The sequence below is a fragment of the Macaca fascicularis genome, chromosome 13 (assembly GCF_037993035.2).
Source record: "Macaca fascicularis isolate 582-1 chromosome 13, T2T-MFA8v1.1".
Lineage (NCBI taxonomy): Eukaryota > Metazoa > Chordata > Mammalia > Primates > Cercopithecidae > Macaca > Macaca fascicularis.
In genome coordinates, this window is record NC_088387.1 from 64,425,817 (window position 1) to 64,450,446 (window position 24,630).

The following is a 24,630-nucleotide window of genomic DNA, read 5'->3' on the forward strand; positions in this document are numbered from 1 at the left end:
GTCAGCCCAGAGCAATGAAAACCCCCCTCTGCAGGGGGACAACAGCAAGTCTCTAACCTTTTAGTGGAAGGAACGTGTCCTGGGACAAATGTTTAGGTGATGCCCTTACATCACTTTAATCTGTTTGGAAATCAAACCACATGTCTTCCCAGCTATTTTGCATATGATTTTTGGTAAATCTCATTATCTTCAGCGAGCAAAAGGAGTTATCTGGAAGTCAGTATTAAAGAGCATCCAATGAATGAGAAAATAGATTAAGTGCTCCTCATATTGTTAGAGGAGAGAACAGTTAGTAGAAGCTCTCCTCTACCCCAAACTGACTTGGAAACCTGCTCCTTGCCCTATCATTCCAGAAAATTCAAGAGGGAAATAGAGACAGTATGCACCCTCTTCAACAATTTGAGAGGGGGAATTGCACTGGAGTCAGGAAATGAGCAAGAGTTCTTTATTCTTCCATTTTGGAAACTAATCTTTAGTAATAATAATAATGATCCCCAAAATTGTAGGTACTGTCTCATAGTTAAACATAAAGATCATATGCTTTCTCCAATATTGAACTAATGCTAAAGGCATGATACTCTCAATTTAACAGCAGCAACAACAGGAAAATAACTGTGTTTTGAGATTCTCCCTTTCCTACTCTGTTGGGTGCCCCTGCTTGGTGCTGTTTCGGTACATCAAGCACAACAGCATATGCAGCACTTCGCTTGGTATAAATGTTTGGGAAGCTGGTGTTGCTAAGCTGTGGCTAATTTCAAATGCAAAAAAAAAAAAAATACTTCTCTTGGAAAATATGCTTGCTACAACCTTCATTCCTCCTTCAACTATTTGTGTAGTTCCTAAGTGGAATAAGTTTGGTTTGTGCAAAGCTGAAGGGAAAGGGAAAGGAAACAAATATCTAAAAGTATGTTGCTATTTATTCTCTCTGTGTCTGCAAACAATCAAATACTTACTCATAAAAGATGCTGGAAAAGGCCATCCAGTCAAGGTCATGAGATTTTTTGAGTTAATAGTTTCAATCATACCTTTTTTCAGAGTCTGCATTTCTGAAAAGTAAAGTTACTTAATCTCTATATGCATGACTATTTTGTGTTTCTTTTATATCTTCCATAATATTATAAACTAGTTTACACATAACAGTCACGTATTGTGTGTCTTTTCTATGTTAAGCACAGTGGTGGCTGTCAGGTTCCAATTGATCAAGTTTTCACTTAGAATCCCAAACCTAAACAGAATTGCAGGTTTTGGTCACAATTAGAAGTTTATGGTATTTTTGACCCTTTACTTTGATTCGTTATATTAGTATTCTATCATCGCCATAACAAATTTCAACAAACATAGTGACTTAAAACAACACAAATTTGTTGTCTTACACTGCCTGCAGATCAGAAGTCCTAAAATCAAGGTGTCAGCAGGATTGTGTTTCCTTCTATAGGCTCTGGGACTATAGGAGAGAATCCTCTTCTCTGCCTTTTCCAGCTTCTAGAAGCTGCCTGCATTCCTTGGCTTACAGGCCCTTCCTCTATCTCCAAAGCCAACAGGACAGCACCTTCAAATCTCTTTTCCTCTCTGTCTGTCTGTCTGTCTTCTCTCCTATTCTTCTCTACTTTCCTGATTACATCTCCTCCGACTCTGACTCTCCTGCCTTCCTCTTATAAGGAAAGGACCCTTGTGATTACATTGGGCCTTCCCAGATAATTCAAGATAATAATCACATCAGTGAAGTCTCTTTTGCCATGGAAAGTAAATATACACAAATTTTAGGGGGTAGGTCTTGGGCTTCTTCATGGAGCCATTACTCTGCATACCACACTCACACACTTGAACTTATCTCCTAGTTAAAATTTCTTTGTTTTATGCATCCTAAAGTGTTTTGAAAAAAAAAAAAGTAAAAATATTTTTAAAGTATGTAAAAAAAAGATATGAAAATGTTCTAGCCTTTGAGTCTTGTATTAGTCTGTTTTTATGCTGCTGATAAAGACATACCCAAGACTGGGCAATTTACAAAAGAAAGAGGTTTAATGAACTTAAGGTTCTACGTGACTGGTGAGGCTTCACAATCATGGTGGAAGGTGAAAGGCATGTCTCACTTGGCAACAGACAAGAGAAGAGAGCTTGTGCAGGGAAACTCCCCTTTATGAAACCATCAGACCAGTCAGGCGCAGTGGCTCATGCCTGTAATCCCAACACTTTGGGAGGCTGAGGCAGGTGGATCACTTGAGGTCAGGAGTTCGAGACCAGCCTGGACAACATGGTGAACCTGTCTCTACGAAAAATACAAAAATCAGCTGGATGTGGTTGTGCATGCTTGTAATCCCAGCTACTTGGGAGGCTGAGGCATGAGAATCCCTTGATCCTGGGAGGTGGAGGTTTCAGTGATCCGAGATTTCAACACCGCACTCCAGCCTGGGCAATAGGATGAGACTTTATCTCAAAAAACAAAAAACAAACAAAATCAGATCTTGTGAGATTTATTCACTATCATGAGAACAGCATGGGAAAGACCTGTCCCCATGATTCAATTAGTTCCCACTGGGTCCCTCCCACAACATGTGGGAATTCAATATGATATTTGGGTGGGGACACAACCAGACCATATCAGTTCTGTACATAGCATTCAGTACTAGTCCTCTGGGTGCCAGGGCAAATCTAGGAAGTACATTTATTTCTGGCTGTTACAGAAGGAAACTGTTCACTGAGTTTAAATACTTAGTGTGGCACCCAAAGAGTTTAGTTTCTCCAGCTAAAGGGAGCGGCTCCCTGAATGCTACTGGATGGGACTCTGGAGGATATGTTTGTTTTGTTGTTGAAAACAGTTAAAATTGAAATTCTGTTGGAGTACATTATCCTTATTAAAATAGAAAATAAACTTAATATTTTGGATCTTAATGTTTTTCCCCAAGGGAAATCATTACACACAGCTCACACAGCATGAGAGCCATGAGTGTGCCTTGGGCAGACTAAGACTCACTGTGGATCTATTTCCGTATTGAATACAAGTTCATTTAAAATGTGTTCATTTGCCTATTTTACTGTCACTGAGTTTTACGGATAAGTAAACTAGGGCTTACCAATTCTTAGGGTATCGAGATACGCCACGTGAACTTGGTTTGTGGAAAAATCCATTGGGGCAAAAGAGCTTCTTTCATGTTTCTTAAGTTGAGGGAGAGGCTAATGGATCACATTCTGAGCTTAGAGGTTTTGACACGTTGCATTCCTCAGGCTCACAAAACATGCTTTCTAACATTACTCTATCCAGCCACCCTTTGAGGAGGAAGAAGAAAGTGGTGACCTATCTTGTGTTGGAAGAGTGAATGAGAAGGCATGGATGAGGGATTCAGATACAACCCTACTAGACCCCTACAACTGCACCCCAATTTCCTCTACAGAGGGGAAATTGTAGCATAGAAATTATAGCACTGTAGCATAGCGAGCTGAAGTGGGTTCATGTTCTCCACTGAAAGGCTGAAGGTATTTTCTGCAAAGTTTTGGATGGTTTATGGACTAGTGGGAATAAGCCACATACATAGGCTTTGATATGTACACACATATATACTGAAGGTTAGATACATTTTAAAGGATACAATATCTTATCATGAATAAAGTTTTCATGAAGATAGAGGAATAGTGTGAGGAAGGGGTTCTCCTGGGCCCTCTTGTCCCTAATAGGGGCTCATACCTGTGGATAATGCAGTCTTTGAAAAAAAGGGTGTCTTGTGATCAAGAAAACTCAATTCTTGCCATGTCATAGTCTTTAAACAATCAGTTTTATAATACCATTCAGGAAGAATATGCCTTTCATTTGACAGAGGGTTTTAAAAACCTCAAGACTCCCATGTTTGATCCAAATTCAGTATCAGCAAAAATTAAATAGTTATTCAGGAGGAAAATATGAGCCAGTTTTCCCTGGATAATAACTCAGCTTTTTCTCTGACATTTCTTTGCAGTCCACATTTCCACTTTGATTTCAGACCCATTTATCTGGGTGGATTTGACTCTCAGTTTGATCCAAAGACTGCTGCCTCAAATCCATTTATCTGCAGCTCACAAAGGATTATGTTTTCTGTGTTTAGCCAACACCACAGCGACTCTGTTGGTAGTTGTGGCTTTACTTTGTAACATCTTTTTGTATTAGTTAACTTTGTGAGCAACATCATGGAATTAAGATCTTTCAGTGCTTCTAATTGGCAGCAAATCTTTCTTTTTAATTTTATGCTCTAATCATCATAGTTTGACCAGGAGAAGAACTTTCAAGCTAGTTCCTGTAGCCATTTTCACACATCTTTAAACATTATCCTTGCTTTCCAATAACAGCAAGCTATTCCAGAACAATCTTGAGTTCTGTTGCACTCATCGTGAACTCTGACTCCACAAGAATCAGAGCCCTGATTCTCATTAGTGGAGGCTAATTTTGTGTGTAGGAGTCTTGCACATTACAGTGTTTCATGGAAAAGTTGGGAATAAAAGAGAAGTGACAACAGAAGAAGGGCAACCTCGAGCACTGAAGTAGTAACAAGAGTCCCCTCTTCCACAAAAAGTTCATTATTTCAGTTTTCTTCTTTACTAAGTTTATTTTTACCTTTCTCTAGTAAGAGAGCTTCTTAATCTAAAATTTTCCCTTTCTTTATATACCAGTTTTGATGTAATTGTTATATATTATCATACCAACCCATGTGTGCCTAAGGTGGTCTACTTGAGGTCCAGTAATTCCCTTAACCCTGAGTAATTCTGCTGTGTTGTAACGTAGGTTGGTAGGTTGTACCAAACTATAAATAGGCCAACCAGGCTTTCAATTTCCTCCTTGGATCTGTGTAGTGGCCATGATGAGAATTCATTTTTTAAAGCATATTTTATTAAAACTCTCCAGGAATACAGAAATATGTAAAATAATACACAAGTTATCAAAATCATAAACTCTATAGCCACTCTCGTGTCTAAAAATCATTACCAAGGACATTGACACTCCCTTGAGCTATCCCAAGTCTCAATTCCCTACTTCCACCATAGCACTGTTCCGGCCCCCCTGTTACCTTGCCTTTATTTTAAAATAAGTTTATAAAATGTGCTTTTCCTATAACCATAATGTTTGATTTTGTCTATTTTAAGATTTTGATGACTGGTATATTGAACTCAATCTTCCATGACTTTTTAAAGTTATGATAATTATGATTATATTGATGCCTGTGCTTTATATAATTTTACTGTTGCATGTTATTCTGTAACAATCATGCATTGCTCAACAATGGAGATACATTCTGAGAAATGCATTGTTAGGTGATTTCATCTTCATAGAGCATACTTACACACACCTAGATGGTGTAATCTCCTACACACCTAGCCTATGTGGTATAACATATTGTTCCTAGGCTACAAACATGTATAGCATGTTACTATACTGAATACTGTGGGGAATTGTAACACAGTGTTAAGTAGTAGTGTATTTAAATATAGAAAAGGTACAGTAAAAATATGGTATAATTTGTGGGACCACTGTCATACATGCTGTTTTTGACCTAAAAGTCATTATGGGTCAGATGACTATATATGAACATGTTGCAATTTATATGCTCTACTAATGAACACTTAGGCAATTTTCTGTTTTGCAATTAAAGACACTGCTATGACGAATATTCTAATATTTGACTCCTGATGCAAAAGATGTAAAAGTTTCCATAGGTTATATTCCTGGATCTTATATATTTATTTCCAAATTTACTGGAAAATCTCAAATTGCTTTCTAAAGTGGTTTTACCAGTTTGTACGTCTATTGGCAATGTGGAAGACTACACATTGACACATTGGGATATTAGGCACTCTCAGACTTTAATTTTTGCTGATTTTGTGGAGGTTAAACACTATTACATTGTGTTTCTAATTTTAATTTCTCTGATACCCAGTGAACTTGAGTAGCTTTTCAAATAAATTTTGGGCCATTCATGTTTCCTACTTTGTGAAATGCTATTAGCATCTTTTGCCATTTTTTTTCCTAATGGGTTGTCTTTTTATTGACAATAACTCATTTTTAACTGCCTATGGGATGTCTCCAGCAAAGACTGCCAATACTATCTGAATGATCCAAACTATTTTAAGCACGCTGGAATGCAATGCAACCCTACCACTAGGCCCTGCTACTATCTTTTCTCAGAAGGCCTCCTCTCTCCACAGTTGAGAAATCCAGGAAACTCAGGCCCTTCCTTCCATCAACCTGGGAGAAACTCTTCAGATGTCCTTTATCAGGGATTCAACACTCTCAAAGATCCCAAATCTAAGCCTAAAATCTCTCCTTCCTGACTATCTGGAATTTCTTTTATTTACAATAAAGTGGGATAACCCTTCTTGTTGGCAGGACCTTGTTTGATTCTCATCCACCCATCTCTCTTGTTGCTTCTTTAGCATTAGGAAGGTATGTTTGGGGTACTGTGACTTCTTCCAGATCAGGATGTAGGGACATGCCTCTAGTTGTGGCCACTTGTGAATCCAGATCTGAGTACAAAGCTGTTCTCACACTCCTCTCCTCTCCTGTTTACCTAGTCCTATGTATTTCCTATTAAGTTCTTTGCGAGCACTCAGGATCAAGCCTTTCATTTTCTCCACCTCAGTTCCTTTGTTTCCCCCACATAAATTTTCTAATTTCACTAATTAACCTAATAGTTTTACTCCTCCAATACAATAAATGTTTACTATACTAAACTCTAAAATGAACCAAAGGAGAAAGAGAAAAGGACTTCTCAGAGAAATCTGACACATCCCTAGCCATCCATCCCCTTTGTCTCATGTAACTTCAGCTCAGTAAAATTTTTTTCTTCCCTAAATAAAATCCAGTTCAAATCATAGTATTTATCATTAGCTTTTTTTATTTGGTGGGTTTTTTTGTTTTAAATTTTTTCTTTGTTTTTGTTTTCTTTTTTTTGTCTCACATTTCATGAATCACTGTGTAAATAAAAAGGCTTGTAGTTCTGAATAGTTACACACTCAGCCAAATACTCTTGGCCAAATTTCTATTCACTCATTGAAAAAAAATTTGTATTCACAAATGTGAATAGAAATTCAGGATTTTTAAAAATATGTGTATATACCTATATCAATGAAAATATTTAAGGAAACCCTGAAATATCTGAATATTAATTTTGGTTATCAATACGTTTGTACAAATCACAAAATACTAAGACCAGAATTTTCTTCCAGTGGAAAGCATGAGTCCACATTTATTGGTATAATGTAACTTATAGTTAATAATTTTATATTGGAAAGTCTCCTCTTGGGCCACTCATTAAGGAAAGATAAATGGAAACAGATTTGTCCTTAAATTATAACCACCCATGTGACATAAAACCTTGGCATATAGTTAACTTTTCTTGTTTTGTGGTCCCCTGTCCCCGCTCTTCCCTTTAACTTAGGCTATTTCTCCAGTAACCTGTCGGTACTCTGCCCCCACACTGCTACATCCATCCAATTTTTTTGTCTGAAAAGTTACCTCCTGACAGTCTAAGGGAGCCTTGAGGGGGGTTTCAGTGCTTCTTCCAGTTCCTTTGCATTTTTGAACTCCTTTCAAGATCCTCAACTATTTCCTCTGCCTTACCTAACTAGGGTAAGAAAAACCAGAGGATAAGAATTTGGATAGCCTTTTTTTCAAACGGTCTGCTGGTAAAGAACAGAGGTGAAGCCCTTTGCTATGTGTCTCAGTCCATTTGTACTGCTGTAACAGAATACCTGAGACTGGGTAATTTATCAGGAACAGAAATTTATTTTCTCACATTTCTGGAGGCCGAGAAGTCCAAGATCAAGGCACTGGCAGGTTTGGTTTTCTAGTGAGGGCTGCATCCTCCAGAGGGAAGGAAGGCTGTTTCCTCAAGTGGAGGAAGGTGGAAGGGCGAGTGACCTGAAAGCTTTTGTGGGAAACCTTTTTTATGGAGGTCTGAATCACATTCACGAGAGAGGAGACTTCATGACCTAGTGACCCCTTAGAGGCCCCACTTCTTAATACCATCACATTGGCAACATCCGAATTTTGGACAAGAACACATTCAAACCATAGCAGTATGTCTCCCTTCAGGAGCAATTATTCAAAATTTTCTTGCTCTGTACCACTGAGTCTTCACTTGAATGTTTTTACCACTTGGTTTCTTCCTGCAATTTGCTGATTCCCTCCTGATTCCAATTTAAATTGCTTTAGTGGCCTTTGCTTTAGTTCTCTAACCATTGAACATTGAGGACTTTCACTGGGTTTAGTTAAGAGCAGGAGTGGATCCGGGTTATCTCAAAATGGCTTTTGTTTGCCCCTTGATTCCGAAAGGAATTCAGAACATCTGGGGACATCAACTAAAAAGTCTCTCTAGATTTAGATAGGCAGTTCTTCCTTGTTCTTTTTATAGTTGGGGCTTGCAAAGGCATTCCGAAATAACACAATAATTCTATGATGTTTAATTTGAAGACATATTAACAAACATTGGTCTCTCCAGTTTTCTGCATCAAATAAATAGGACTGTGTCCTCATCTGGAACAAGTAAAAAGAGATGAAAACTAGGAGTGTGTGGATAATTTCTGCATCTTGTTTTTCAGCTTTTTGGATGGCCTATTTTTCTATAACCTGCTCGCTAATTCTTACTAGGTATCTTTATACCTGATTGGTTCTGAATTGAATTTGGTCTTATAACTACAGATACACATAAAATACATTTTACATTTTCATATGTTTCTTTGGCGACTTCAATGGGCATAGCATGTCTTAAGTGGAATATAATAGCTCATATTTACTGAGTGCATATGATGTGCTCTGCTTGGAAGAAGTGCTCTGTGGGTGCTATTTCAGTAAGAAGCTTAAGCACAGGTATAAAATGGTAGAGCCAAAATTAAGTCCAGGTGAGTTTGATGCTTAGGCCCTAGCTCTTTATTACCATTCTCCACTGGATACATTTGATCACAGACAGGCTATTGTAACTTCCCCGAGGAGATGGACTTTGCCTCATGCAGGGAATCCCTGATTTAAATGCTTCACATCTTGACCCCCTGTTTTTCAGTAGCACCTAGGAAGTAATGAACTACCTGCATTTCGGTTGCCTTTATATCTTCACAGCCCCCTTATATACAAGAGTACACAGCAAGTTCAGATATTCACATTGGCTAAGTCATGATTTATCTTTAACATTGATTTAAGACATTGTCTTATAAGAGAACCTAGCTTTTCACATGATGGGAGCTTGTAGATTATTTGCTGAATGAAGAATACCTTGACTTAATCCAGGATTTAAATAATCTCTTGAAACAATCATATTATATTTTGGCCTCTCATCATTGTTCAGTTTACCTGTCTGCTTTGCTTCGCTGATTACTAAAAGCAGGAAAATAACTGAGAAGGCATCTTTTTTAATAAAGAAAAGAAATAAAAAAAACAAAAACATGATAAATGGGGACAGAGGGAATTGGTGCACAGACCCACATCCATGGAAGGTAGATAATCTGATTGACAACAGAAAATTAGTGAGCTGTAGAAATGTGAAACTTAGATGCATTCTAGAAAGGAGAGAGAGAGATTAGAAAATAAAATAGCAACACAGGGAAGAAAAATGATCATGTCAGCAGCACAGAGAGCCAAAATGAACAGTTAATGAAAGAATTTCTAAGGGAAGGACTTGGGGCATCATACACAGAGAGACAAATAGCATCAGGGAGAAGTCCCACCCATGGCTGGTCAGATTCAAAGGCTGGATCCTTTGGTCTGGATTTTATATGACAGATCAAGCAAAACACTGGGCATTAGCTCTCATTTTAGGTCTCACTAAGGATATTAGGGTTAACTTATAGCATCAGAGATGTTTTTAGATTAACAATTTTATATATTTCTATTGTTTTTACCTCAAACTCCAATTTAGGGCTTAGATAACATTTTAGATAATATATTTTATGTCAGAGACCATTGACCCATAAAAAACAATTATCCACATTGTAAAACATAATTATTTTTTCCATAATATAACAGAATTTTCATATATGTACACATCTTTTAAATTAAGTAGAGAGCATAGTTATGTATTCATTTTCAGCAAAATATGCATGTTACGCATATGCCCACAGTAACACACACACACACACACACACACACACACACACACACACACACACACACACATATACAATCTTCACTTCTATTATTGGCCTTAGAGAAGAAAATAAGTCTTAAGGAGAAGTGGAAAGAGAAATAGGCAAAGGTGAGGGATATGGAAGTGGAATAGATACACATAGCCTGAAAGGAAACAGACAGCCTAAGGCCCTGGTGTCTTTCTGAGAAATTTCAGTAATGTGGCTCATTTCAATGTTTCAGCCTTGTATCTTCCAAACTACAGTCTACACTGCTCTTAGAATCATCTTTGCACAAATCTGATTATATAATTTTCTTGCCTCATTACTTGCAATGATTTCTTATATTCTCTTGAAGTAAAAATTTCTTAGTTTGACATTTTTCTCACAACTTACTTTTCTCTTTTTATTGGCCTTAACCATCACTACACACATTCTACCTTGCAGCTACTTTAAACCAACTTCCATTTCTTTCAGTGTGCTACTTCCTTTGTGTGTGTTCTTTTTCTTCTCCTTTTCTTGCACACAGTTATGCGTGAGCATAATGAGTAAAATGGTTCTATGCCATTTTTTGGAGGGAAGCAAAGTTCTCTGCCTTTTCCCCTGCTCCCGTTTCAGAGACAACTAATTTCACCTCTATTGAGTAATTATTTTGGCATTGATCTAAATTTCTAAATAAAAATTACATTGTAGCATTTTTATTTTTCAGCCTGAATTATTAATAGCTGATCTCCTTTTTAATGTGAGAATTTTGATATTTTTAGTTCTCTAATTGCTCTTTCCACCATGCATGAGTGGTACTTCTATCCCCCAACATTCTGATATTGTTATATGGAATTTTTATAAGACTACTATTCAGTATTTGCGTTATTATGTTGTAAACACTGCTTACAGCTGACCTGGTCCATAAACTATAATTACTTTTCCCTCCTATAAGCCTTTTATTTTACTGGGAACTAATAATTTTCATATCTTTTTTTTTTTTTTTTTTTGAGACGGAGTCTCACGCTGTGTCACCCAGGCTGGAGTGCAGTGGCGCGATCTCGGCTCACTGCAAGCTCCGCCTCCCAGGTTCACGCCATTCTCCTGCCTCAGCCTCCAAGTAGCTGGGACTACAGGCGCCCGCCACCACGCCCGGCTAGTTTTTTGTATTTTTAGTAGAGACGGGGTTTCACCATGTTAGCCAGGATGGTCTTGATCTCCTGACCTCGTGATCCACCCGCCTCGGCCTCCCAAAGTGCTGGGATTACAGGCTTGAGCCACCGCGCCCGGCCAATTTTCATATCTTTATGTACTTATCAGTAACCAACTTTTTAAAAATTTCCTGAATGCCCTCTAAAGACATTTAGTTATTTCACATATTTTGTCCATTTCATTTTCCTGAAGCAGTACTCCTTCTAGTATGATTTGATTGCCCTCTATTCTTGGAGCACAGCTGTTGTGTGAGTCCCTCCCTTCACATATATTCAAGGATTCCCTTCAGTGCTATCCACATTTGATTTTCTCTTTCTTGTTATCTCATATCTTCTTTTTCTTAGTTTATATCCTCATCTTGATGGAGCACATCCTTCAGTATTTCCTTGGAATGCATGCATGGGAGGTCATTTTTTTGAAAACCTGTGTGTTTGAAATGATTTTTATCTCATCCTGACTGTTACTGAAAGTTTAGAAAGGTTTAGAATTCTATGTTGAAAATCATTTCTTTTGAGAATTTCAAACTCCTCTGTGCACTAAAGTAACACAAACAATGCAACTGATTAGTCTTACTTTAAATTCATGGCCAAAAACTTCAAATGACCAGAGGGTCACACTCTATTTCTGTAGTCTATTTATTTTCCCACTCTCCTAAAAGCTTATTTCACATTCTTCCTTTCTCTTCAAATCTCAGTTTTCCTTCTCTTCTTACTTTCAGCTGATAGGCCTAATGACAGTTTCAGTGAGACACCTGAAACATTCAGCAGAGATCCCCAGATTCATACAACTATGTCTATCCAGCTACTAGCATCTGATCCAACCACTGGGCCTTCCTGTCTGGTCAAACAGATGTACTGATAAACCATCCATGCTCTACTCTAAAACCTATTCCTTCACTTGAGCACCAGAAATGAGTTTCACATTTCTACAGCTCACTAATTTTCTGTTGTCAATCAGATCCTCTGCCTTCTATGGATATGGGTCTGTGCACCAATTCCCTCTACCCCATTTATCCATGAAAAACAATTCCATTTATAATAGCTATATAAAATAAACTACTTAGGAATAAATTTAACCAAATAGGTGAAAAATACAGGTCTTATGAAATTACAGAACTTTGAGAAAATAAATTAAAGAATATACAAGGAAATGAAAAAATATTCTGTGTTCATGAGTTGGAATAATTAATATCGTTAAAATGTCCATACTACCTAACTTGTTCTACAGATCCAATGCAATCTGCATCAAAATTCTAATGCCTTTTTTGTAAAGAAATAGGAAAAACATTCCCAAAAGAAGCCATAATGGAACCACACAAATGTACATACACACAAAAAAAAACCCTAAATAGCCAAGGTGATTCTGAGCAAAAGGAACAAAACTGGAAGCATCAAACTACAAACTACCTGACTTTAAATTGTAAATACTTCCCAACTTGAATGTTTGACTTATGATTTTTACACTTTACATTGGGTTTATTGGGATATAACCCTATTGTAAGTTGGGGATCATCTGTATATTACAAACCTACAATAATTAAAATAGCATAATACTGGCATAAAAATAGGTATATCAATGAATGAAACACAATAGAGAGCCCCTAAATGAACTCATGCATTTACAGTCAATTGCTTTTGACAAAGCTATCAAAAACATACGATGGAGAAAGCCTTGGGAAAACTGGATATTCAGTGCAGAAAAATAAAATTGGACCCTTATCTCATAACATGAACAAAAATCAACTCAAAGACTTAAATGTAGGACCTGAAACTATAAAACTAATAGAAAAAACATAAGGCAAAAATTATATAACATTATCTGGGCAATGGTTTTTTTTTGTACTTGACTCCAAAACTTCAGGCAAAAATTTAGAATGTATTCATTTGTTTTCTCTCTCTCTTCTACATCAAATTTTCCCTTTCAAAAGAATCAGGCCAAGCAGCATAGAAACATGCTTTTTCTCTCATTTTAGAAAAAGAAAGGACATTTCTCTTTATTCTACTACACGTATAATTTTATTGTGTCATCATATTTAAAACAGTATTTATTGAGCTTTTTTGGTATTATCCTGTTCTAAGTTTGTGGTTGCAATTAAATCTCTTCTCCCTCTGGTATTAATTATAGGATCCAATTTTCATATTTTTAAAAATTAACTCATTTTACTGTAAGTATTCTTCTTAAATAGATTCTATTTTGACAAAGTTGCGTTTATTTTATTTTTCCCATTTCATTCTCTGACCTTTATATTTCTTCAGAAGCCTGTTATTCTTTGGTTGAGTACTAGTGTTATAGATTCATGGAGCTAAATTCAAATGTATGAGTGCCACTTGAGAATAATTTTGCTTTTCCATTTAGTTGGGGAACCTCTAATACCTCTATCATGTGGTCTTTTAACTTGTGCAAACCATTTTCTCTAAGACTGAATCTCCATTTCAATTAGTTGCCAGTATTCTTGTAGAAAAATGTAAGAACAGGGCTGAGAATCCCAGCATCCATAATGCAGATGTGTATTTTATTTTCGTGCTTTCAGTACACTACATATACTCTCAATTTGATCTGTTAATTCCCAGTCCAGAAAACATCACATCATTCTTGTCACAATTAGAGAATAGCAATTTGGCAGCTATACAGAGAGGCAGAGGAGATCCAAGAATTTGTTTATTGAAAATTTTCAACTTTCAACAAATCATCATAATTGTAGATTCTCCCTTCTTTCTGTCTGTCCCCAGGCATCCCAGACTGACTAAAACATCTCAACAAGGTCTGCTTTGTTCCCTTGCTCCCTGCAGTTTGAAAAAGGGAACTGGGGAATGGGCTGCTGCCTCCTCAGACCAAGTTCAGGCTGCACAGGGGAGAGGTAGGGCAAGGCAAATAAAAACACCATCAAATTCCTACCTTTTAAGAGTTTTGTTTCTTTTCTTTTTCCTTTTCTTTTCTTTTCCTTTCTTTCTTCTTTTTTTCTTTCATTCATTCACTTAGTTACTATTAAGCTCTAAGGTTATTTCTATGAGGTTAATTCAACCATTTTCTGATTTCCTTTTCTCTCTCTCTCTTTTTTTTTCTTCTTGCTGTTTCTGTGGTGGAACAAGAAGTTAGAGAGCTTCCTACCTCACAGTTTTGCTGTTGGCCCATACAGCCAAATCCTGGTTACTTTGTAATAGTTTTCAAGTATCTAACCAAAATATTTTCTTTTAATGCCTTACAAATCTTTACCATAATTATTTTAATGTCTAGGTCTGCTAAATCATATATATAGTTCCTGTGGGTTTTCTCTATTGCTTTTTTCCCTTTGATTTCAACCAAGTTTCATCTCTGTTTTTTTTTTTTAAATTGAGTTCTAGATTGTATACAAAAATTTTAAATATAATTTGAATTCTAAAGTGTTGTTTCTTTGTACATGAGGATTTACTTTGCTTGCTTTGCTTGTGATAGGTTGCTAAATAAGGCCAAATCCATAGATCAAAACAATTCATATTGGGACTTAAGTTTTTTTGAGGTCTAATCTACTTCTCATATCATCCTTAATCATAGACAGAATGCCTTTGGGATTCCACTTAAAGTCCAGATTATTTACCAGTATTCTGTTTTTGTTTTCAGTAGGTCTTGAACTTCATTTTTTTCTCTCTAGCCTCAAGAATCCTAAACATATTTTCTTACTCTCTCAACAGTCTTTGTGATAATTTGTTAAAAATAAAATGTGGGGCCCATTTCTCTGGTTTTCCTTCCTCCAGGATAATTTCTCTGTAAATTATATCTGACATCTGCAAAGAAACACTTTATTTAATTTTATTAAAATTGTTTATCATTTTTAGTTTTCTTAATGGGGATATTGGACCTCCACAGAAGATTAAAAGCTAATATTACTGCCATTGTGTGAAACAGAATATCTGATTTTGAAAGCTTTAGAAAAATGCATTAGAAAGATAACTAGCCACAAAGATCTCTAGAATACAGGAATTTCTAAAGTCCTAGATTATTTTGAAAATTGTAAGCAATTTACTTCCTTATAAGTATATAGATATAATGTATTTCAAAATGTCTTCTTAATTTATGGATCATGACTACACCACTTTTCTTCTTTATGAGATAATATGGTTCTACTTATCTTTCAGTGTTTTTCCTAGCTACCCCCAGTCACTGACAGACATGATAAATGTAAGATTTTCATAGCTCTTTTAAGCAAAATATAAATTACATTAGATATTTATATGTAATAGTAATAAGTATGTGATAATTTCTTTTAGTTTTTTGTTTAACCAAGGAGTTAGAGAAAAGCCTCACAAATAATGTTATAATATGATTTTACTCAACTAACTTTCATTTTGGGGTCATGTAATTTGGCTTGCATTTTATTTTATTAAAATTCAGCCATTTCCTAAAAGAAAAATTATAAAGAAAATGTAATACAATACACCACGGAATATTATGCATCCATAAAAAGGAACGAGATCATGTCTTTGCAGGGACATGGATGCAACTGGAAGCCGTTATCCTCAGCAAACTAATGCTGGAACAGAAAACCAAGCACCACATGTTCTCAGTTATAAGTGGTAGCTGAATAATGAGAACACATGGGCACAGGGAGGGGAAAAACACACACTGAGACCTGCTGGGGGAGGGAAGAGGTGGGAAGAGAGCATCAGGGAAAATAGCTAATGCATGCCAGGCTTAATACCTAGATGATGGGTTGACAGGTGCAGTAAATCACCATGGCACACATTTACCTATGTAACAAACCTGCACATCCTGCACATGTACCCCAGAACTTGAAATAAAATAAAATATAAAAATAAAAAGGATAAATAAGGAAGTTTTATTTATATAGCTCTTTATAGATTAGTTGATATTTCTTGCAGTGTCAAATGATTCAACATAAATTTTTTATGCATGTGGAAAAAGCCAACTGGGTTCTAGTTTAGTGACTTTAAACTCTGGCTTTGAACCAAAATTTTTGGTAAATTTGTAATTTTATAGGCCCTATTCCAGGCCTATAACATAAAATTCTCTTAGATGTACTAATGAGACATGTTTAGTTCCTAAAACATTGCAGTGGGCTTATGCATAGTAAGAGATGGAGGCCACTGTTGAGTGAGTCTGTTAAGTTCAACTTCTCTATGAGGACAGTGACCACAGGGGAGAAGGTATATCTGAGTCACCTGTTTCTACTTCTCTGAACACAGCATTGCTTCATGAACTAAAGTGAATCATCTAACCTGTATATTACTAAAACCAGAAGCCCAAGATAGGTATACTGATTTGAGAACTCCCAACAAGAGTACCCTTTCTTTGGAAAATTTGAACATAAATTTAAAAGAACACACACACATATACAAACACACAGAGATAGAAGAATCTAGAGCAATGAATAAAAGAAAAAACTATGTACAATGTGAAAAGGAACATGAGGCACACACTGAGATGGGGGGTGGTGGAGAGAGACAAAACAGAAGAGAGAATTTTCATATAATGTACATAGCGTCAAATGCCCACATCATATTGAAGGACATGATAACCAGGTCTCCAGGTCTGCACTTGCATCGGGAGAGCTGATATAGTATCACGGGAAGAAGAGAAGCAGTCATCATTTCAAGCCTTATAATGCCTGTGTGCAGCACTTGACCAACTCGGGGCGTATATATTTTTCATATCCTTGTGTATTTTTATGTGACCTGAAATAAACTGGGTATTTCTCTATTTCTTAAAACTTGAAGAACATTAACAGATTTATGAATGAATATGTCTTTAAAATTAGAAAAAAATAAGTGTTATGTGGGAAGAGTGAGGCAACAGATGTGAAAATACCAAAAGTAAGTAATATTTAAATGATATTTTACATCTTAGAGGTAATCCATCTGAATTTAGAAGAGAAACATTTAATATTGCTTTGTAATGAATCACTGGGTCATAGCTTTAATAGGTAAGGTGTAAATAATGTTTGGGAAAAAAATGAAAAACAGGTCTTGGAAGCAAATAGTTATTTGGGGGCAATCCTGGAATCTGACTTTCCAGTGAAAGAATTTTTTCTTTCTATGGGGTGGGAACAGAAGCTTTTTTATTTTCCTGAATTCACAAGACAGAACCTTTATCAGGACTTCTAGACAGTGTGATATTTCTCTCCTACAGCTAGGGTAAAACTGTAAACTGGTATCTCAGTCCTACCTGAGAAAGCAAAGAGAAGTACTTGGATTGTTTAGATGGTGACAGATGTGGAGGCTGTGTTGGGATGGAGCGGCACTTACAGAGTTCATCAGGGCAAAAATATGGACCAAGGTATGGAAATGAGCTAAAGTGGGACGATTTCATTTCCTTTTTAAAAATGCTGTCTGGGAGGAAAAAGATCTCCATCTTTCAGATGAACCCTGAAGATAATAGCTGGCTTGCTTTGGGGCTACACAAGTAGTCGGTGATTTTCCAGCACAGAGATGAATCCAAAGGGACGTAAAAGAGCTAAAACTCCCTTATGATTGGGGTTGCGGAGTGGTAAGGTTGGGTGACTGGTAGGGGGCGGGGAGGTGAAGGGAAATGGGAAGGGGTGGGTGGGGTTGGTGGGTGGGTAGGGATGGGTGGCTGGGGGGTGGGCGGGGTGGGTGGGAGTTACGTCTTTAACCAAGGAAAGTGTCTCCTGACAGAAAGAGTTAAGGTTAAGTATTTGCCAGGTTCTGAGAGTTTGAAGGCAGCTTATAATACTAAGCTAAGTGTTTGTTGTAGGCAGCCTCCAAAGTGGCCCCCAAAGACTCTTGCACAGTGGTATTTATACCATTGTGTAGGCCCCTCCCACATGAAGTACTCCCGGCTGGTGTATACAATTTGATATCATGGAAATGACAAGGTGTGAATTCTGATGTTAGGTCTTAAAAGACATAACTGCTTCTGCTTTGCTCTCTCGGAACATCTGTCAAAAGGACACTTACATAGCCCCGTGGAAAGATCTCCAGAGTGAGGAACTGAGGCTTCTTGTCATAGCCAGGATCAGTTTGCCAGTCATGTGACAGTTATTTTGGAAGTGAGTCTGCTGACCCCATTAGTCTTTTAGGTGACCAAAGGCATACTTGACATTTTGACCGCATCTTAATGTTAGAGACTCAAGACAGAAAGACCTAGCTAAGATGCTCCTGAGTTCGCGGCCCAGGGAAATGTTGTGAGATAATAAATATCTATTGCTATTTTAAGCTGCTAAGATTTGGGATAATTTGTAATGTAGCAATAGATCACTAATAAAAATTTTGTGCCTGGAAGTAGGAATGCTGCAAAATAAATATCTAACAATGTGAGGAGGCTTTATAGTTTATGAGTGAGCAGAAGAGGGAATATTAGTGAAAACCTACAGTGCTGTGAACAGACTATTAGTAGAAGAATGATGAAACTTGAAAAGTAAGAAAAATGTTCTTGGAATCTAGAAGATAGGAAATCTTTTTCTTTTTCTTTCTTTCTTTTTTTTTTTTTTTTTTTTGAGACAGTCTCACTCTGTCACCAAGGCTCTAGTACTGTGATGTGATCTTGGCTCACTGCAACCTGTGCCTCCCAGATACGAGCAATTCTCAACTCTCATGCCTCAGCCTCCTGAGTAGCTAGGACTACATGCGTGTGCCACCACACCTGGCTAATTTTTGTATTTTAGTAGATATGGGGTTTCATCATGTTGGCCAGGTTGGTTTCAAACTCCTGGCCTCAAGTGATCCACCCGCCCCGGCCTCCCAAAGTGCTGGGATTACAGTTGTGAGTCAGCGCACCCAGCTGGGAATCTTTGATGGTGACAGAAAGTATAGCAACACTGTCATCTATGGGAATGTGGAAAATAAAAAAAAAAAAAAATGTACCTAATAGATTGAGTAACCAAACTAAGTTGAATTCTGAACATCACACACCGGGGCCTATCATGGGGAGGGGGGAGGGGAGAGGGGGGAGGGATTGCACTGGGAGTTATACCTGATGTAAATGACGAGTTGATGGGTGCTGACGAGTTGATGGGTGCAGCACACCAACATGGCACAAGTATACATATGTAACAAACCTGCACGTTATGCACATGTACCCTAGAACTTAAAGTATAATAATAATACATAAAAAAAAAAGATACCTTCTTCTGGCTGAGCATGGTGGCTTACGCCTATAATCCCAGCACTTTGGGGGACTGAGGCAGGTGGATCATGAGGTCAGGAGTTCGAGACCAGCGTGGCCAATATAGTGAAACCCTGTCTCTATTAAAAATACAAAAATTAGCCAGTCATGGTGGTATGCACCTGTAGTCCCAGCTCCTAGGGAGGCTGAGGCAGAATAATCGCTTGAACCTGGGAGGCAGAGGTTGCAGTGAGATGAGATCGCACCACTGCACTCCAGCCTGGGCAACACAGCAAGACTCCGTCTCAAACAAAGAAAAAAAGAAAGAAAGAAAGAAAGAAAGAAAGAAAGAAAGAAAGAAAGAAAGAAAGAAAGAAAAATACCTTGTTCTCATTGTGGTTTTTGATTTGTGTTTCTCTAATGACCAGTGATGGGGGGCTTGAAACCTAGATGATGGGTTGATGGGTGCAGCAACCACCATGGCACATGTATACCTATATAACAAACCTGCACGTTCTGCAGATGTATCCCAATCTCAGAATTCAAAGTTAATAAATACATAAATAAAAAGATCCCTTTTCTGTCTCCCTGCCGCTTATACAAAAATGTGGGAGGAGAAACATAAGTTAAAGGAAGGGCTGCTAAACTAAAGGGAGCCAGTAATTGCTGATTTTTAGAATTTCTGGCCTCTCCTGTTTGGGAACTATCCTAAAATTAGAAATGGATTCCAGCGGATCATGTTTCTTGAAAAACATTATCTAAATATGAAGCTGAGGATGTGGCTTTAGAATCATCTCTTAGAGTTCAGATCCATGAAATCTAGTGCCTCAGAGAATAATCCAGTGAAACAGCAGATGTTAGTAAGCTTACAGGTTGCTGCTGAGAACTCTTAGCAGAACTCCAAAGTAAGTTAGGGCTTATCACAGAATGATTTGCGTGTGTGGCTTTTGTCTAATATAGTGAATCCCTATAAGATTATAGGGAGAACCACACAGTTTCAGTGAAAATTATATTGGTCAAAACACATTCAGATTGTACCAAAAATAAGAGTCAACACAAAATAACAACAGTCTTTGGATTCTCAAACTTCTACAGGAAATAATTAGATTGTGAAAACTGTGCAGCTGCAAATGTAGGCTATCTTTCATTGAAAAGAAAGGCTATATCTGTCAAAGGAACTATAGCTACATAGGGTGGAGGTAAATAATGAAGGAAAAAAAATTATACCTTGCCTCCCCTTCTGTTGCTACAGCCTTCTTTTCTGTAACAAATTTTATCTGGGGGAGGATAATAACATGTTATGAATAAAGACTGAAGTTTTGGTTTTTGTATGGATCTGAATAAACGAGTTTCTGAAGCAAAATCTGTTCTGCGACTCAAAGTATTCAGTAGACTTTATGGGATGTAAGAATTGCTGACAATTTAATTTATTGTGCAAAGAAGTATACTTCTGAAAGTGAATTGGGCTTTATTAATGATTAGTGCTAGGAAATTTGGGCTATCTTTTCATTATTCTTCTGGGTTACAATAACTGCTTCTTACTTTCCAAGCCTTCTTTCTTAGATTAGTATTTGTCTTTCGTAAAAAGCACTCAGATAAATCCTATGTAATTTTATGTACTTGTTTGCATGATTGGAAAGCCTAATTGAAACTGGAAACTAGGTAACTATCCACGATAATATGTGACTCACTGTGACAGATTTGTATTACCTGTCTGAAAATTCCAATCTTATCCTTTGAAATGTGTTCGTACTTGGGAGAACTTTTTTGTGATAGATTTAACAATTTGTTCAATACTTACTTTCTATTTGCATTAAGATTGCTCATTCACTAAATGCTATGGCAGTGCTCTTCATAATTAATGAAACTTACTCTGGGAAAGCACGTGTTTTGCTCAAGGCCAAAGAGTTCCATTAACATTCATTTTTTCCTGGTAGTCAGCCTAACTTCAGATTTGGCAAATGTGCACCAAACTCTGAAACTCTAAAAATGTGGTTCTATTTAGTTTTTAATCTATAGAAAAATCTCCATGCTTTATGTTTCTATCCCTCTCTGTACTTTGCCATCACCTCACTGTTAAAATATGATGCTTTGACTGTAATTACTTGTTTACTATAACCACACAAAATTTCCTTCAAAAATACCAGATCATTTGTATTTACAATCTTCAGCACCTAACACAGGCTTCTGTGACATAGTAAATACACACCAAAATTATCTAGTAATTAACTGAATGAAAAAAGAATAGGCAAATGTTATGGTTTTTATATTTTGTTTTTATGAGTTTAGCCAGTATCTCAGAGATATCCTCCTGATGAGATATTTAGTAGTTTAAAAAAAATATTAACTCTAGACAGATTGTAAAGCCAAAGGCAGACATTCAGTAATTATTAAAAGCAGCATTAGTTCGATCACAGCTAAAGCTGAAAATAATTATTTTTTGATGGCTGTGATATTACAACATGAAAATACGGAGACTGCCAAAGCATACAAAGAAATTCAGAGAAATACAATTTATTAGTAAGCTTGTGACTGATTATATAGGGATTTGTATTATAACTTCTCGAACTCAAAGAGGATATATTCAGGACATGTTTTCTGAATTAGAGTTCACCTAGGAGGAAGAAGGGGAGCCCAACACCTTCTCTATAACACATTTCTGAAGATAATGTTAATGCACCTTTTATTTTCTTCCCCCTCTCTTTCCTCCATATGGAGGGCACTTTATAGATAGTATTTTATAAGATAGTCTCAGGTCCCCAGTGAATGCTCATCATAGCAGACATTTTCAAAAGGATCATTGCATCTTTAGCTGCTCATCAGAGGCCCCTAACAAGTTAGCTGACTCAAAGAATGAAGAAAACAAACTTACCTTGCCAGCAAATGGGATCAGCTCTGTCACAATACCAAATTGCCCTATATGCTTCAGCACCTGCTACAATAAAAGAAGACATAATATAATTGCTGTTGGGAGGAGGTGTGCAACCAGGGACTACAGCAAGAGTTTCAGCAGCTGTTGGTAGTGAATATAAGTCATCTTCTATCTGTTCTGAGTGCTTTGAGAGAATCACAAAAATGACATTCTCTTAGAATTAGCAATGCTTTCCTTTGGAAACATTATAGGTATATACCTAAAAGGAGACATACCGAGAAAGTTCAGTAGAACTATTGTAATGCTACTAAGACCACAAAAAGTAGTTGATAGTTTATTTGGCAATCAATCAAGTATTGGTCTGTAATACTAACTCTACTAAATTGTAATTTAACTTTTCATAGGTTTGTGTCTAATTTCCATAATTGAGTCAGGCAACTTCAAGGTTGGAATGTACCTGATTCACCTATGTGTTACCAGTAGCATCTGGTCTTTCAAATAGTGGATGCTCAGTAGCTGTATGCTCATTAGATTTTTTGTGGAAATAGAATGTATTACATGATTTTCTTTCATGTGTTTATTACACCCAATTTTGTTTAAGGGATGAAATCTGATTCTTCAGATATTTAATAGCAGATCTTAGTAAAACGATCCCCAGCTATGCTTGGAATGCAATAGTATATTTGCAAAGAAGAAATACATGATTTGCTAAGCTTGATATTTAAGCTAATATCTGAAATCAGGAGACTTACATTAAGGGATATTTTAAATAATAACTGCTATGGTCCTAGTCCAGCAGACTGAGACTACAGTTATGATACATCAATGATAAAATATTTATACCAAATTCATAATGTATTTCCTATTCTATTTCCCATGTAAGCAAGTGAGTTTTAAGATAAAACACAATGTCATTAAAAGTCAGATGGTGAAAATAGATCTTGATTATTTCTTCTACCACTGCTAGATAGGCCTTTGATAGACTTCTTTGCTGTACACTACTTCCCAGCTTGCGGGAGGTCTGTCATTACACAACTTATTTTCTTACTGAGCTACCTAATGCTGTTAACAAATCATCTTTTATCTATTCAGAAAATAAATTATGTGTTTAGCTGCATGGGACACATTGGTATCTGAACTCTCTACCTGTAGTAGAAAAATTACATACAACCTATGCATCCAAACTCTCCTGTTAGCAGAAAAAAAAAAATAATATAACAAGTATCAGAATCTTCAAAAGGCAGGAAACTTGCCCTGAATCCAAGACATCAGAAGTGTAGGCAAGGTTAGTTAGAGAAATGTCTGGATTTGATTTCTCTTTTTCATTCCTTGATTTGAAATGACTTGTCATCAATAGAACGTTTAATTCACCCTGAGACCAAGCATCAACTTTATGCTAGTCTGCTCAAAGATCATCATCTCTCTCAATTGCCTCATATACTGGAAGGTTTAGGCATTCCAAACAGCAACTGCAATAAAACTCAGTAAGTAAGTCCTCAAAATAAACACGTCACCTTTTCAATTTCCCTTATAAAGTAATTTTGGGACCTTTTGCCTACTTCTTGCTTCCAGTGCTGCAGCAACATCTACATTTTTTCCTTTCCCACTGTAATTGGTTGCTGCCATTATGCACACAAATTTTTATCTCAGAGTATTGCTATATTTTATATATATAAATTTATATGTCTTATATATAAGATATTATATATAAATAATATTTAAATATAATTTAAATTTAGATATCATATATAAATTATAAATATATTTTATATATCATATATAATATTTACAAATATATATAAATTTAAATATTCAAACAGCTTTTGTAGACTCTGTGAGGATTGAAACTTGTTTTATTACTATCTGTAGTTACTGACATGTAATAAGTATTCAAAAATAATTATTGAATCAATCAGTGAATAATTGAATGGATAAATAATTTCTGCTAATTTGGAGAGAAGATAACTGTGATACTGTGGGTGTTCAGGGAAAGGATATGATTTATAAATACCAGTGTCTGTTTAGGCAATTAAACTTTTTGTTTCAGGATATCTTCAGAAAAACTAGAAATACTTACTGTCTTTACACTGTCTCAAAGAGATCAAAAACAGAACAGAAACACTTTGTCCTTACTACAGAATACAAGATGTATGTTTGTGTGTGTGTGTGTGTGTGTGTGTGTGTGTGTGTTTTGCCAAAGGATTTCAAGGACACAGCCATTGGGATATGTTGCTGGGGTTGGGGGTGGGGGAGAGTACATTTTGCAAAATAGGTAAAATATTCAGCCTAGAGTAGAATAAAATAATTTTTCTGATTTTATTAATATTTAAATTTGTAATTTTCACAGGTGACTCTGAAAGTATATTCTAAACAAATTTATTGTATTTTATATTTAGGTAGTTGAGACAGCACATGTTTCTTGTCTCACAGTT

The 24,630-nt window shown here is 36.5% G+C and overlaps 1 long non-coding RNA gene across 1 annotated transcript in view; it reads left to right on the forward strand.

Moving 5' to 3' along the window:
- The window catches only part of LOC123568378 (uncharacterized), a 235,455-nt gene that overhangs the window by 209,740 nt on the left and 1,085 nt on the right, over positions 1-24,630 (forward strand). The window lies entirely within an intron of this gene.